Raw genomic sequence first — 15,099 nt, 5'->3', positions numbered from 1 at the left:
AAAGAGCTTGTAACATTGGAAGGCACATACTTGGTGCCATGTAAGTATTTGTTAATTACTATATGAGCATATATACATCTGTACCCATTCAAAATGTACATCTCCTCTGCTCCTCCCTCTACACACACACACACACACACACAGTTTGCTACCTTAACTCCTCCAGATTTTACTTCAAATGTTACCTTCTCAACGAGGACCATCCTGACTACTCTCAATACCCCTTGCCCTGATCTATGTTTTTCCTATAGTTCTTATTACTTAATACCATCTCTACAATGTTTGTTACATTATCTGTGTCCCCCTCCTCCCAGCCCAAGGCCTTCCCACCCCCAACCCCAGCACACAAATTCCACAAGGGCAGGAATTTTTCTCTATTTTGTTCACAGATATATCCAAAGAGGCTAGACTCAAGATAGTGCCTGGAACATGGAGGGTGCTTGCTAAATATTTGTTGAGTGAAGAATGGAAGAACAATTCATGTTAGATAATCTGTACTTTCTTGACGCTCCCCCCCCCGCCATGTGCTCCTAAGGAACAGGGGACAGCCCCACAGGTCTGGAATGACCTAAGTGCAAACAGTACACCCCCAGGCTGCTCTTTCTTTCTACCACCCTGGGCTTTTACTTGCCTCCCTCTCTGATTTTGAAAATGATTTCTTATGAAGTGTTTTCCTGATTTCTGCTTTTAGCCTCAAAGCTTTTCTCACTTGTTCCCAAGTCATTTCTGCTATTCTTTCCCAAATCACTCCTACAAATTCCCTTTTCACAGCGTGATGACCAAAACCCCAATGTGGCATTCCTAGAAGGAAAGCCTGGCCAGGAATGTCACCGCTCCAGAGCCTTTTCAGAATTCTCCATCCCCTAATTAGGATGGCCACACATCTCAGCTGCTGCTTTTGACTGCTGCTGTGAGCTGCATGTTGATGCCCATCATTGTGCCTAGATAATTTCCCTGAGCAGCTAAAACTAATAATCAGTGGTATTTTCAATACAGCCTTTCCATTTAGCGTGGGTGAGCACTTCATTTTTGTTTTATTTTATTTTTTTTGGCTGAATTTAGTTCCTTGCCATGTTTCCTAATTAGGAAGATTTACAGGACTCATTTTGATTTTTTGAAAAATTCCTTCCCAGGAATGCTTATCTCGGCGTCAGCAAATGTTTCATCTGCCGATTTCAGCTCTTAATGCCTGCTGGGTTGTTAACATGTCAGACCACGGCAGCAGGGCTGCTCTGGGGCTGCCTCACTGCTGGCTCTGTTTCATACTGAGGCTGGGTCTTTATACTAAAAGCTGATGGGCACACATGGAGCTCCCCCTTATTCCTGTACCCCATCTCTCCCTTTGCACCTTCTTCTGGTCTCTGGATCCTCCTTCCTGTCGAATCCAGCCTGTCTTCCATACGCATTCCTAGTGCTTCATTTCTGGCAGTAAATGTGGCCTTTAAAAATCAAAATGATTATGAAAATAACATTGAAATAGATATGTACTAGATCCTGCATCTCACCACTTACTTGGTTCTCTTTTCTCCTCCTGTTGTCTTTATGAGAGATTGCTCTCCCCCCCACACACAAATTTACTTTGCCATTCAACTACCTGTCTTCTGGTTATTTTCATGATTTCCAGTGATTGTTCTCTGCTGCTCCTCGGCCTTCTCCTTTCCCCTGGAGCATTTCCTCCCACCCCTTCTGGCATTCAAAGAGCTCATAAACCCCACCAGGTGGGAGTGGGGCTGGGTGAGCACGATTTAAGACATTGCCATCCAGAACACACATAGAAAACATGAAAGATAAAGTCAAATGTCTTCCTGAGAAAACCAGTGACCATGGTCAGTATGCATAGTTTTTACTTGGTGGCACTTTGCCAGAACTATGATGCAGAGGGAAGCATTCCCAGCGCCGGACTCTCTATTAGGCAACATTTTGGGCATTACATGCAGAGAGTAATCTATTGAAAGACTGAGAGATTGAGACCCAGTGACTGAGTCCACCGTTGAGAAAGGTATGGGAGAGAGCAGTGAAGGTATCTTCTATAAGGATATTTTAGAAGTCCCAGATCCATTACATTTCCTCAGCAAAATAAGAGGTGGGTTATATGTAGTACAACCCCAAATATCTATAGGGCCCAGGTAGGTCATTTAAATGTGGATGAGCAATATTGGCCTGATAACTCAGATAAACCTGACAGCACATTCCCGGTCTAAACGGGTCTGTAGGATTTGGCCACTTGTCTGGCATATGAGAATACAGTGTCTAAAGCAGTGGTTCCTAACCTTTCCTTGGCCATGCCCCACATAAGCGTCTCTAAAATCCTGATGCCCCGCCTGTGACATATAATTCTTGTTATTCAAAAAGTGAACTCCTACTCACTATTTTAGGAAGCCTAAAAGGCCATTAACTTGGTCTAAACAAGCTTCCAAAGAACATGGCATCCATGAAAGAGAAAAATAAAAGAACGAAAGGACGACTGAAGTCCTGAGGAAGAAATCGCTAAGAAATTGTTTTAAAAAATAATATGAAGTGATATAAGAAATAGCAAATAAAATTTCAAAACATATAATAGAGAAGTAAAATGCATAAATATGTCACAATATATATTTATATACTGATATGAGGCCCCTAGAACCATAAGAAATACAAAAAATTCACTGTTAACTCATTCTTGCATTGCCCCCCTTAAAAATCCAATTGCCTCCCTGTGGGGCTTGTGCCCCATGCTGGGAACCACTGGTCTAAAAGAAGCAGGAGATCCATATCATTTAATGTGAAATTTCCCAGTTTTTTTTTTTTAACTTAATACTCTGTGTGCTAAAGCTCATTAGCTAGCAGTTTGTGACCCGAGGCCTAAATGATCATTAAGGCCCTTTCCCACACTTGCCCTCTAAGTGGTTTTAAATAAAGAATAATAAGAAAAAAATTATCTAACATTTCCACAGCTATTTTCAGTTTATGAAATATAAAGACATTGCCATCCAGAACACAAATAGAAAACATGAAAGGGACAGGCTTCACAACCTGACTCGGTTTCCTCATCTTCAGAATGGAGATGATAACAGTATCTACCTAAGGGCATAGTGATATCATTTAAAGTACCTAGCATGGTATATGACATACAGCAAGAGTTCAAGGAATGTTTCCTTTATATTATTTTGGGATACAGCATCTATATCTATATCTATCTATCTATCTATCTATCTATCTATCTATCTATCATCTATCTATCTAAAAGCCCAGTGACTGAATGGTGGAACAACCAGAATGACCGTTTGACCAGTCACTATGACATGCACTGGCCACCAGAAGACAGATGCTCAATGCAGGAGGTGCCCCCTAAGCGTGCTCCCATAGTGGTCAGTGTGCTCCCATAGCGGGAGCGCTGCTTGGCTGAATGGGATGAGCAGCTGCTCCTGGGAGCAGCCACTAGCAGGCCCAGAGTGAGCTGAGTGTCTGCACCTATCAGATACCTGAGACAATCCAGACTCTGGCCTGACCCCAGCAGCTGATGCAGGCCCCCTAAGGTGTGTTCCAGAAAGAGCGCCAGGAGCTGGCATAGGCAGATGGCAAGAGGGGACGTGACTGTGCCCCCTGGGGAGGCTGTCCTGATGGCTGAGGATCCTGGAGCACGCCTGCGGTGAACATCCCTGATGTGTCACTGACCTGGCATCATACTGATACATCAAGGACATTCACCGAGTGGCTTTGGGGCAAAGCTCTCCGCCAGGTTCCTCCAGGACACAGAACACGCCTTTACCCAAGACATTACCCTGAAATATCAGCTCAGACTAATTTCCTCATTCAGTAGCGGCTCAGAGGGCGGGTCCACAGCTACACCGCTGACTGTGATGACCCGCCCTCCCACAGCGGACCGATTCCCGAAGGCCAAGCCCCCCACCACTGCATGAATCCATGCACTGGGTCTCTAGTTATATCATAAAAGGTTATTCACCTGCTACATATCCAAACCAGTTGTGTTCTCTCTATCCCATTCTGTGACTGCCAGCTCAGGTAACCCCAAGGCTTCATGGAAATGAAGTATAGGTCCAACCCCACAAAAAGCTGAGGAACTGGTTCTAATCTTTCCGGTTAAACTTCCTTTGCAAAAATCCACTCCACCTCTGATGAATAGCTAATTCTTAAATTACTTAAACTATTACTGTTCACTTAACAAAACTTGCTAAGACAATCACAAAGAACACCAATTTCATTAATTATAAACTTTAATCCTAAATAAAAGATTATCCCTGGCTGAGTAGAGCAGTTGGTTGGAGCATCATCCCAATATGCTGAGGTTGAGGGTTTGATCTCCAGTCAGGGCACATACAAGAATCAATCAATGAATGTATAAATAAGTGGAACAACAAACCGATGTCTGTCTGTCTCTCTCTCTCTCTCTCTCTCTCTCTCTCTCTCTCTCTCTCTCTCTCTCTCTCTCTCTCTCTCTCTCTCTCTCTCTCTCTCTCTCTCTCTCTCTCTGTCTGTCTCTCTCCCTCTCAAATAAAAAATAAATAAATAAGAGATTAACAAATTGAACCCAAGAGTGTATTCAAAGAATAACGAATACACAATGAAACAAAATTTATTTCAAGAATAAAAGGATGGGCTCAATATTAGGAAATCTACTAGTATATATTTCATTATATTAATAAGTCAGTAAAAATGAATATAGTAATAGAGTTTATGAGAAAGTTTATCTTTTCCTGTATTCTTCAAAACTTTTCTGAGGTTTTGGCCAATGCAATAGGAAGATAGAAAACTGCATTCTTTTTAGGTGATATTGTTACTGGAAAGGGGATGGCCATGAGCAGGTCTGCCTAGGGCTGGCTGGTAGTGTGTGGGGCAGGATTATACCAGCCTTGGTGCAGGAAAGATTTCACAACACAAATCCAAGTGATTTTGAGGGTATGTTTATTAAAGCTGGGGGCAGTGAGACAAGGAAGGGCCTAGCATAGAAGAAGCAACAGGAGAGACCTAGGTGGGGCTGCTTTGGCCTCTGGAAATGTTATAGGAAAGAAATCAGCCAAGGCAGGGCTGCTCTGGCTCACTGAGAAGTTAGGGAAAAAGGGACATTGAGGACAGGTCCAGGGGGTTAGCCCAGGATGAGCTGCTGCTGTCTATTGCTGGTGGCAAGTCTCATGGGGTCCCTTAGAGTTTAGGAGGTGCACACCTGTGGGGCACGAAGAAGGAAAAGGGTGAGGGAATGATCCCTGGAGGGAGAACACATGGTGGGAGCTTTGTTTTGAGGGTTTTTAAAAGCTGGGAGTTTATGGGAAGGTCTTAGGGGAGGATCTCAATAGAATATTCATCAGTTTTATGCTGATGTGCTAAAGTGAGATTTATTCCCTTAACTTCACCTGTCCTTGGGTGTGATTGGCACAAATGGCACCACTCTATCTCCCTAAGTAGGGTGATTTGAGCTATTTAACCTCTGGTTAGGGAGGAGAAGTGTAAACCATTTGTACTTTTAAATATATATATATATATATTAGGGAGGGAGAGGGAGAGGGAGAGGGAGAGATAAACATCTATGTGAGAATGAAACATTGAGTAACTGCCTCCTGCACGCCTCCTACCAGGGATTGAGCCCACAACCTGGGCATGTGGCCTGAACAGGAATCGAACTGGCAACCTTTGGGTGCATGAGATGACAACGAACCAACTGAGCTATACCAGACAGGGCTAAACCATTTATTAAGTGTCCTTGATTTAGGGAAGATAGGACTTACTATATGGCTATAAACTGCTTGGCCATTTAAATATCTGTCTCAGTTTCAGTTTTTTTATTCCACTTGCCAAGGGATTTTTCTAGCTTTTTACTATCCTGCCTCAATATGATCATTGACATAAAAATTCAGAGACATCAGCTGACAAAGCTACTAGGACTAATAAGACATTTGCACAGGTGGTAGGATATAAGATTACATAAAAACAGTAGTTTTCCTCATTCATAATAACAAAGACTATAAAATATCTAAAAACAAACTTCACAAGAATTGTGCAAATCTACGTGAATTTTTGTGTGTAAAGATATAAAAGACCTAAATACATGAGATGTGTTCCTGAATAAGAAGACTCAGAATTTTGAAAATTTTAAATAAAGAGGGGACTTGCTTTATGAGAGAGGGAATATATTATGAACTTATAGTAAGTTCAAAATGTTCAAAAATACATACCCACAAATTTAGTTTTTGATTAATGGTGGCACTTTAAAGTAGTGGAGAAAGAATAGATTACTTAATAAGTGATATTGGGGCAACTGGTTAACCATTTGGCAAAAAGTAAAGTGAAAAGAAGCAAAGTGAAGATCCCTACCTCAATCCATTTAGAAGTATAAATTAGAGATCGCAAATTTACTTACTATTTTTGAGTGTAGTTTGGCAATATGCATCAAAATTTGAAATTTTCATAATTTCTTATTGAACAATTCAATTTCTTAGAACTAATTACATGGAGGTACATGGATAATGTACAGAAATGTCAGTACAAGAATGTTTATTGCTGCATTTTTTGAAATAGTGAAAAATTGAAAACTACTTAAATGTCTGTCACAACAGATGTGTAGCACATACAAACTATGGAATGCCAGGAGTCTTTAAAATGATGATTTTAAAATGATGAAGTAGATTTACATGTATTGTAATAAAGAATATCCACATCATATTAAGTTAAAATAATACCATGTTTTAAATCTGTAGGTATTCTTTATTTTTTTAATGTGTGAAGGTATAGAGAAGCCCAGGATCAATAGCAAATTGTTTCTTTTCATTTCCAATAGGTAGAGTCTACTTTTTGACTAGAAAATTCTTCCCCTCTCTTAGCTCTTTATCCAGGTAACTTCAACAGTATATCCTTAAACTTCTTGTGGGGAGGGGTGCCGACACCTATCCTAGGTAAGCTTGCTATCATAGAACCCTGTACTTGCCATGCTACCTATAAACCATACTGCACCTTCTTATTGATCTAAGTTACTTATTTTTTTGTTTGTTTTTTTCTTTAGATTCTAATCTAAGCTCCATGAGGTCAATCTTGTTCACTCAACAGCCTAGCACAGTGTCTGGCAAACAACATTCCTTGAGCTCTTGCTGTATGTCATATACCATGCTAGGTACTTTAAATTATATCACTACACCCTTAGGTAGATACTATTGTCATCTCCATTCTTTTTTTTTTTTTAATTTTTTTTTTAATTTTATTATTTATTACAAAGGATATTACATATGTGTCCATTTTTTCCCCCCGCCCAAGACAGTCCCCTAGCCTCCCCCAGTCATCTCCATTCTGAAGATGAGGAAACGGAGTCAGGTTGTGAAGCCTGTCCCAAATGCCACTGCTTGCATTGGGATCAATTCCCAGGCCTGTGTGGCTCTCGGCCACTCAGCATACCGCGACCAATAACTATCGGAGAAAACACAACCAACCCTGGCCCGAGGATCTCTTGATGGGGATGTTGCCATGGTGATTTAGCACTAGACGCCCTTTAAACTTCATTACAATCCAGACACTCCCCAGCTCCTCGCATTACCACCAGCTTGCCGAGCCCGGAAGGGAGCGATAGGGGCGGGGCGGCTTCCGGGGGCGGGGCGGGGTCAGCGCTCCGGGCGGAAGTCGGGAGATTCGGTGGTCCGAAGACGCTGGCTTGTGACACAGAGGGGGAGAAAGAAGGCCTGCTGGAAGGTTGCCTCTCCATCCCTTCAGTCCCGGGCACCCTTGGAAAAAAGCCAACACCCGGCCCACGGCAAGCCCCTTCCCCCAGGCTCTCTCCGCTCGATTTCGCCACCGTTATGTGGGAAGCGAATCCGGTGAGTAGCCGGGCGGGACGGGGCGGACCCAATGGGCGGGGTTGGTGGGAGAGGGGGGCGGGAGGGGGTTTCCGGGAACTGCTCCCCCTCACCCGCTTCAGGCTGGATCTTGAGTTCCGGAGCTCAAAGATCCTGGCCCTTGCGGCTTCCCCAGCACTGCCTTTGAGGGGTGGAAATGGCCTGGTGGGTTCTCCAGCGTGAAATTGCTTTCCCGTTAGTTGCTTATTTTGCTTGCTGTGGTTTCTCCGCTTTCCTCCCTTCATCCTTTGAAACTCAGTTTTGCTTTCTAATTGGAGTCACTGGGCTTCGGACCTGTTACTCAACCTTTGTCTTAGGTGTACTTGCCAGTCCCACTTACCTAAAGATGGGGGATTCGACCCTCGGGTCTTGAATGGGCCTGGAAGGAACTGTCACTGCTTCCCTTCTTGTTGGACAGTCATTTAAAACTTGGGGACCGAGGATATGTTCTAAGCCTCTCGATTGTGAAGTTCTTAGATATTTCTTTTTCAGTGGACAGAAGTGATGACCTGGAATGTTTCAGCTGCAAGTTTTGTCTCCCTCGTTAGATTCTGGTATATGCATTATGCCTGCATGTATTTTTGTCTGTTTTGCTTTTATACATTTATTTAATGTGCAGCCGTCAAAGAGTGCAATCTCTTTGCCAAGAACATTCCATTAATCTCTTGTTAGCATTGAAATTACTTAGTAACATGGCAAATGTACACTGTTTAAGCCTTATGAGTTGACTGGGAAAATGGTAGAATCACATTTCAACAAATTCTTGGACTAAATATGTGAAACTACTCCATATGTAGAGATATCTGCCTAAATTTACTTTATAACCCTGTTTTCATACTTTCAAAAACTTATTTTATGAAATTAATACCTTCCTTTCATTTCCAGAATTTATTTCCAGATAAATTGGAGAGTTTATCAGTTAATTCAGTTAGATTTTTAAAAATATGTTTTTATTGATTTTAGAGAGAGGAAGGGAGAGGGGTAGAAAGATAGAAACATCGATAAGGGAGAAACATAGATCGCTGCCTCCTGCACACCCCCTACCAGGGATTGAGCCCACAACCCGGGCATGTGACCTGACTGGGTATGGAATTAGTGACCTCTTGGCTCATGGTTGGATACTCAACCACTGAGCCACATCAGCCAGGCTAATTTATTAATTTTTAAAGTTTTTATTCAACAGAAACTAGTCTGTTAGTATGCGTTTTTTGGTTGCCCACTGTGGTTCTATCCCAGTTCATCATGTAACAGTGGTCATCTGAGATTTATTTATTTATTTTTGGTTCATACTTATAGCCCTCTATTCTAGGCTACATCAGAGAAAGTAGTTGCTGGTATTTGGTTTTAGCAAAAATAATTTAGAAATACGAGAATGTGCTCTCTCTATATATATTCAGTTTCCTGTCAACAATCTTCATTTTGTATCGTGTGTGTGTGTGTGTGTGTGTGTGTGTGTGTGTGTATTCATTCAGTTTGTATTGGCAGTCTTCCTTGTCTTGATTTCTCTGTAACAAACCTTTTAGTCACCCAAATACATGCCTTGCTCAAAGTCACATGTTTTAAATCCTTCACTATATTCTAAGCTCTCTATGGGCAGGGAGTTTTGTCTGTTTTGTTTATTATGGTATCGTCAGTCTAGAGAATGGAGCCTGGCACACTTAGTAGGCACTCAATAAGTATTTCTTGAATTAATAAAGGTGTCTGTGCTAGAGAGAGCCCTTTGCTCCCACTACTCTCCCTCCTCCATCACATATACATCAGCATTTGCTATTGGGTCATTTGTATGTTTGTGAGGATTATAAAGGCATTAATGAGTGTCTCATTTATGTGGTTTATTATATCATCTCATTTCTTTGTAAGAAATGCTGTTTTCTCTGAAATCACCCTAACAATTTTGCTTGATTTCAGTAGACTGATTTTTGTCAAAAGTACTGACCTTCTGCATTGTACCCCTTGTATGCCATCATAATATTCCTTAATGCTACCGGGTTTGCTTACTTACTGATGCTGTTTTTCTTCCTATAACCATATGAATGCTGACAACAAAGGCAGTTTAGTTTTTAAGAATACAGTCAACATTCTGCATGTGGATTTCTCTAGTAATTCATTAGTGTCTTTTAATAGAAGAGGCATCTGGATAGTCCAGCTGTGCTTATGGGATGAAATTAATGTTACTGTAAGCCAAACAATTGGGAAGGTTTTTAAAAACACAATGATCTTAAATGGAAATGACTTTTGCATTACCCATCAGTTTAAATCATGGTTTATTATTTCTTTCCATTGAATGAGAGAATAAATTCTACTATATGAAGAAAGGGAATTGACTTAATTGAACACTTCTGCCTAGTTTCTCCCCGTGTGTTTTTGTTAGTATCCATGACTTTACTGTGCCACCTGTGATCTACAAATACACCTTCTGTGTGATACTGTGAGGAAATATACCCTGGGTTATGGATAGTTTCACTGTATACATCTTCGCCTCAGGCATTTTTGTTACAGGCATTTCACAGCAAACATTTTCACCACACAACTAATTGGTAGTAAGGCAATTTCACCATAAAAGATAAAATAGTTGACAGTTTGGTTTCATTTCTGCATTGATGAGTCATCTACCTCCAGCAGACAAATATTTAAGCTAGTTGTCAGTTTGGTTTCATTTCTCCATTAGCATAGTTTTTGTAGCACTCCCATTTTTATATTATGTAGAGCTTAGCCAGATTGCATACTATACTCCAATTACAAAGTCCTCACAATTTTTCTATTTTTATATTATATAAATCTTAGCCAAGTTGCATACTATACTAGAAAATTATAACATGTCAGTTATTTCATATTTTTCCGTGAGCACAGTCATCGCTCCACCTATGAAAACCAAGTTTACCAAGCTATGGCAAACATAAAAGAGGTGGCTACTAATCCATAACAGTCTTTAAGAGCATCGTTAATTCTCTAGTTGGAAATTGATACCTCTCTTAAAGAAGGAGGAGATTTTAGTGATAAAAGAAGTGCAATGCTGAATGAGGAGACAAATCAACAAGCAAGCAAAGTGCACTATGAACAAAAGACTTCAAAGACAACGTATTTTCATTTTTTGCAATAAAGTCTTCAATTTTGTTATTAATTTTTCATTTTCATTATGTCCTTTTGTAATGTCTCTTTTTTATTTTGTTTTTTAAAATATTTTCCAGTGAAATTTTCTCTGGTTAATGAGTTGTGCTGCAAAAATGCTTGTGGCATAGATGTTTACAATGAAACTACCGTCCATGTGTACACTGACCCTGGCCATAGTAATGTTCAGAGGCAGCAGCCCCTTTAGGTGGAAAGTTTCCATGATGTGACTTGAGTGTGGAAAATTACCCCTGATCTTGCAGCCTTTTCTTGGGGGAAAACCCCAAAACAAGATAACCAAGGAGCTACAAAAGCTTTATTTAAGTACACAGTTTTATTTCTCAAGGAAGTCATGAGGTCAGTGGTGATTCTACTGAAGCCTGCCACTGACCAGGCACCTGGGGGTAAACATGGTGTCCCTGCCAAGGCAGCCCAGGTTGACAGAAGCAGCGGGCACACTCAGTTCTGATACGAGCTCCTGATGGTTCTCCACCCACCTGGTGAAGGTAGCCCTTGACTAATGTCCGCATTTAGGAAAATGGCAAAATCTCTAGAAAGAAGATGGAAGGGTTGCCATCTACACACCTTGACTTTATGCTGCCTTTCTCTGTCTCCTTGTCATTCATTGTCTTACCCTCTTTGCTAGTATTGAAATAATTAGACCAGTATCACATATAAGGGAGTTTCAGCTACTCTCCGTCACACTGAGTAAAAATGAAAAACAACAAACATCTGTTCAAGATTACAAACTATCTATTACAATAATACGACCTTACTTTTTTTAGTTCTTATTTATTATTTTTTTAAATAAATCTTTATTGTTCATATTATTACAGTTGTTCCCCTTTTTTCCCCCCATAGCTCCCCTCTACCCAGTTCCCACCCCACCCTCTGCCCTTACCCCCCCCCCCACTGTCCTCATCCATAGGTGTATGCTTTTTGTCGCCGGGTCAAAGGTCATACACATGGAAAATGTAGCTATTTCCATCTGCAATGTGTTCCTGTGTTCGGAAAGGCCTCTCACGACTTGTTCACGCTCTACTCAGAAAGGGTATGGTAACGGCTTTTTAAAATAATGTATCCTCTTATGTTTAAAATGAGGATTTCGCTACCAAAAGTGAGGAGAAAGCAACACTACAGCTGGTTGGCAGGCCATCAACGAAGCCATCTGGGCGGCCTGTGCTGCTCCGCCGGCTTCCTAGGGGCCGTCACAGCCTCGCAGGGGCCGTTGCAGCCTCACGCAGCCTCGCAGGGGCTGTTGCAGCCTCACGCAGTCTCGCAGGGGCCGCTGCAGCCTCACGCAGCCTCGCAGGGGCTGTTGCAGCCTCACGCAGTCTCGCAGGGGCCGCTGCAGCCTCACGCAGCCTCGCAGGGGCCGTCGCAGCCTCACGCAGCCTCGGAGGAGGCGCCGCATCCCCCGTTGGGGGTGAAGGTGCGAGACAGAAGCTCCTCTCGCTGACTCTCCTGCTGCTCCCTTGCATATCGCTGATGCTGTAAGTTTCTGAGAGCAGTCTGCAGGTGCTGGACATCATACTTTAACTGGTCAACACGAAGTTTGGCATTCTGTCTTTTGTAGGTGTTGGGTTAGGCTGCAAAAGCGCAGGTGGTTCCCGTTGTGCCACTGGCACAGCTTGGGCGGGGATGTAAATTGAGTAGGGCGAGGTCTCAGAGAATCACCAGGGCGGAGCAAGCAGCAATGGCATCTCTGTGACTCCTTGCCTTTCTGCGACTCCGCGACTCCACGCCTCCGCGTCACCGAGTGCCGGCGAGCAGCTCCGCGAGAAAGCCACCCTCGCTCTCCAACCCACTGCAAGGCAGTCCCGCCTCTCCCCATAGGGGTCTGGGACCTCAGAATCCCGCCCCAAACAAGCTCAGTGGATTCGAGAGCTTGTATCCCCCTCTGATTGAAAAACACGGTGCATCCAGTTGCAGCCCGCCTGGCGTGCGACTCCGTACCTCTGCTCTTGGAGCCTCTGCACCTCCTACTCAGCCTCAATGCACTTCTTTCTTTGCTTCCAGTTGTAGAACTTCCACTGGGCCAGCTTTCCCATGGTTCTGAATGATAACTGTTTTGTCTTATGGTTGGAAATTTCAATGTTGTTGTGGGAGGCAGCACGGACAGGTCTATACCTTATGCCGCCATCTTGGTTCTCCACGACCTTACTTTATACAAAGTGATAAGCTCTTCTAAAATCCCTTTGTACTTCTTAACTCGTACTATTAGAATAATCTGATGGGTTAGCTAAGGGAGGGGGAAATGATTTTTCTAAGAACACTCAGGTGAGTAAGCCATAGAATTCTGTCAGCTCCCACGTCCTCTTTCAGCCCATTTCATTGTGTGGTGGTTGCAGTGAGGACAGTGTATGCCCGAGTCATGCTTTACCTGCTGAGCCACTTTTTCATCTGTTCGTTTATATTCACAGCTGCTTCCAGACTCCCTTGGCACTATGATTCTATCTCCTTTTTCTGTTAAACTTCTTGAGAGAATATTCTTACATTTTTTATCGTTCTTACTCATACCTCAGCTCCTCCAACCCTACTTCTGCACCTTACTTGCTAGTACTTTTGAATCACTACATACAGTGGCAACCTTTACGTCTTCAACCTCTTCTTTTTTTTCCCTTTAACATTAATGCCATTAGCGGTGTTTCCCATAGCTCCTTTTTTTTTCTTTCCTGAGACTATACTCCTTTGGATTTATTCTTCTTATGATTTATCATTGAATTATAATCTTGACTTAGCTGTACTGCCTTCTTTTACCCCTGAAATGTTCTACCTTAACCTTTTGTTGTTGTTCCTCTCAGAACATTGTTTTGTTGAGCTCCGTGGCTTCAGCTCTCACTCTGGTGAATACGCCTGCTGAATGTGCACCTATAGTCGCGACCCCTCGAACTGGGGGATGGACAGTACTGGTGGCCCCCCTGACAGTTCAAAGTTAGTATGTGTAAACCAGACTCACTCAGTCAATGATTTCTTATTTCAGTCAATAAATTTTAGTAATGTATCTGGTACATAAAAAAAACACCATTCTAAACACTGGGGAGGGAGGTTACAAACGTGGATCAAATCAGAGCCTGCCTCTTAGGGGTTTTGTAATAAATATACTTTAGGGGGAAAGTGATACCAGAGGGTACCTGGCGGTGGGGCGGTGGGGAGGGGGACTAGGAAGGTTTGCATTTGAGCTAGGTGTTCACCTTATAAAAGTAGTTATATGGGAAGGTCAAAGGAAGCAAAATGACCAAAGCCCATGGAAGTGAAAGAGAATGGCAAGTACAGTTTGGACAAAATGAAGGGAAGTGGAGAAGCTGTGTATCTAATGGGTAAAGGCTCAGTATTGGTATCTTCAGAGAATGAGGATGGAGGGGTTGTGGGCAGTGGTAACTAGTATCTATGTAATATTTTCTGAGTCAGCTGGTGTATTTTATAGACATACCCTTAGTCTACGGGGAGGATATGTGTCGGGAAATGGAAGTTCTATAGAGAACTTAGTGTCTGTGCAGATGTGTTCTTAGTACCAACATATAATCAGGGGCTCACATACTAATACCTTTATCTTCTTGACATTCTTTGTAATTCTTCTAACACTGGAGTTAGTTTGGCTAAGCTGAGAGTCAGTGTGACATGCTAGTGTTTGGTGGCTGGGGGCAGTACTAAACAAAGTATGCCCAAACTTAGGTCATCTTACACTTCTGTGAGGTAGGAATCAATAAATTATTAGCCTCCTTTTTTAGTGACAATTCTGAGGGTCAAGGTTTGGTGAACTTTCTGGATAATGACAGAGACAGATTTTAAATTTAGAATTTCCTTGCTCCAAACACATACTCTTTCCAGCCTAACTTAGGATAGAAGATTTAAAGTAAGTAAAAAAGGACCTGTGAGGGGAGTCACAGAGAGAGATGAAGGATTCCGAGCTAGAGAAAATCAGGACGTTTTTGTAACACCCATGTTTTTAGAACTTTTTTCTAGTGGCATAACACCTGAGCAGGAGTAGAGAAATAATGTGGCCTTCCCAGGGTTGTCATGGCAGCACAGGGCCAAGGAGATAAGTCTAATAATTTTTGTTATGAGGGAGAACAGTTTGGGATAAAGCTGGAGGCACATGTTTGCAATAGAGGTTGGAAGGAATGGGATAAGATGATATGTTCAGTGTGACCCACTGGGCCTAAAATGCTCAAGCAGA

At 42.3% G+C, this 15,099-nt stretch overlaps 1 long non-coding RNA gene across 2 annotated transcripts in view; it reads right to left on the bottom strand.

Moving 5' to 3' along the window:
• Positions 1 to 7,539, bottom strand: part of LOC107184235 — an 8,657-nt gene extending 1,118 nt beyond the window's left edge. Inside the window, exon 1 of one of the 2 annotated variants that reach the window (XR_001515062.1) lies at positions 7,409 to 7,539. This is a non-coding gene — a long non-coding RNA (uncharacterized LOC107184235). The remainder of the gene's footprint in view (positions 1 to 7,408) is intronic. The other variant, XR_001515063.1, reaches the window with a different exon arrangement.
• Positions 7,540 to 15,099: the final 7,560 nt, after the last annotated feature.

This window comes from Myotis davidii, unplaced genomic scaffold (assembly GCF_000327345.1).
Source record: "Myotis davidii unplaced genomic scaffold, ASM32734v1 scaffold1893, whole genome shotgun sequence".
Lineage (NCBI taxonomy): Eukaryota > Metazoa > Chordata > Mammalia > Chiroptera > Vespertilionidae > Myotis > Myotis davidii.
This window is presented reverse-complemented; position numbering and strand designations above follow the sequence as displayed.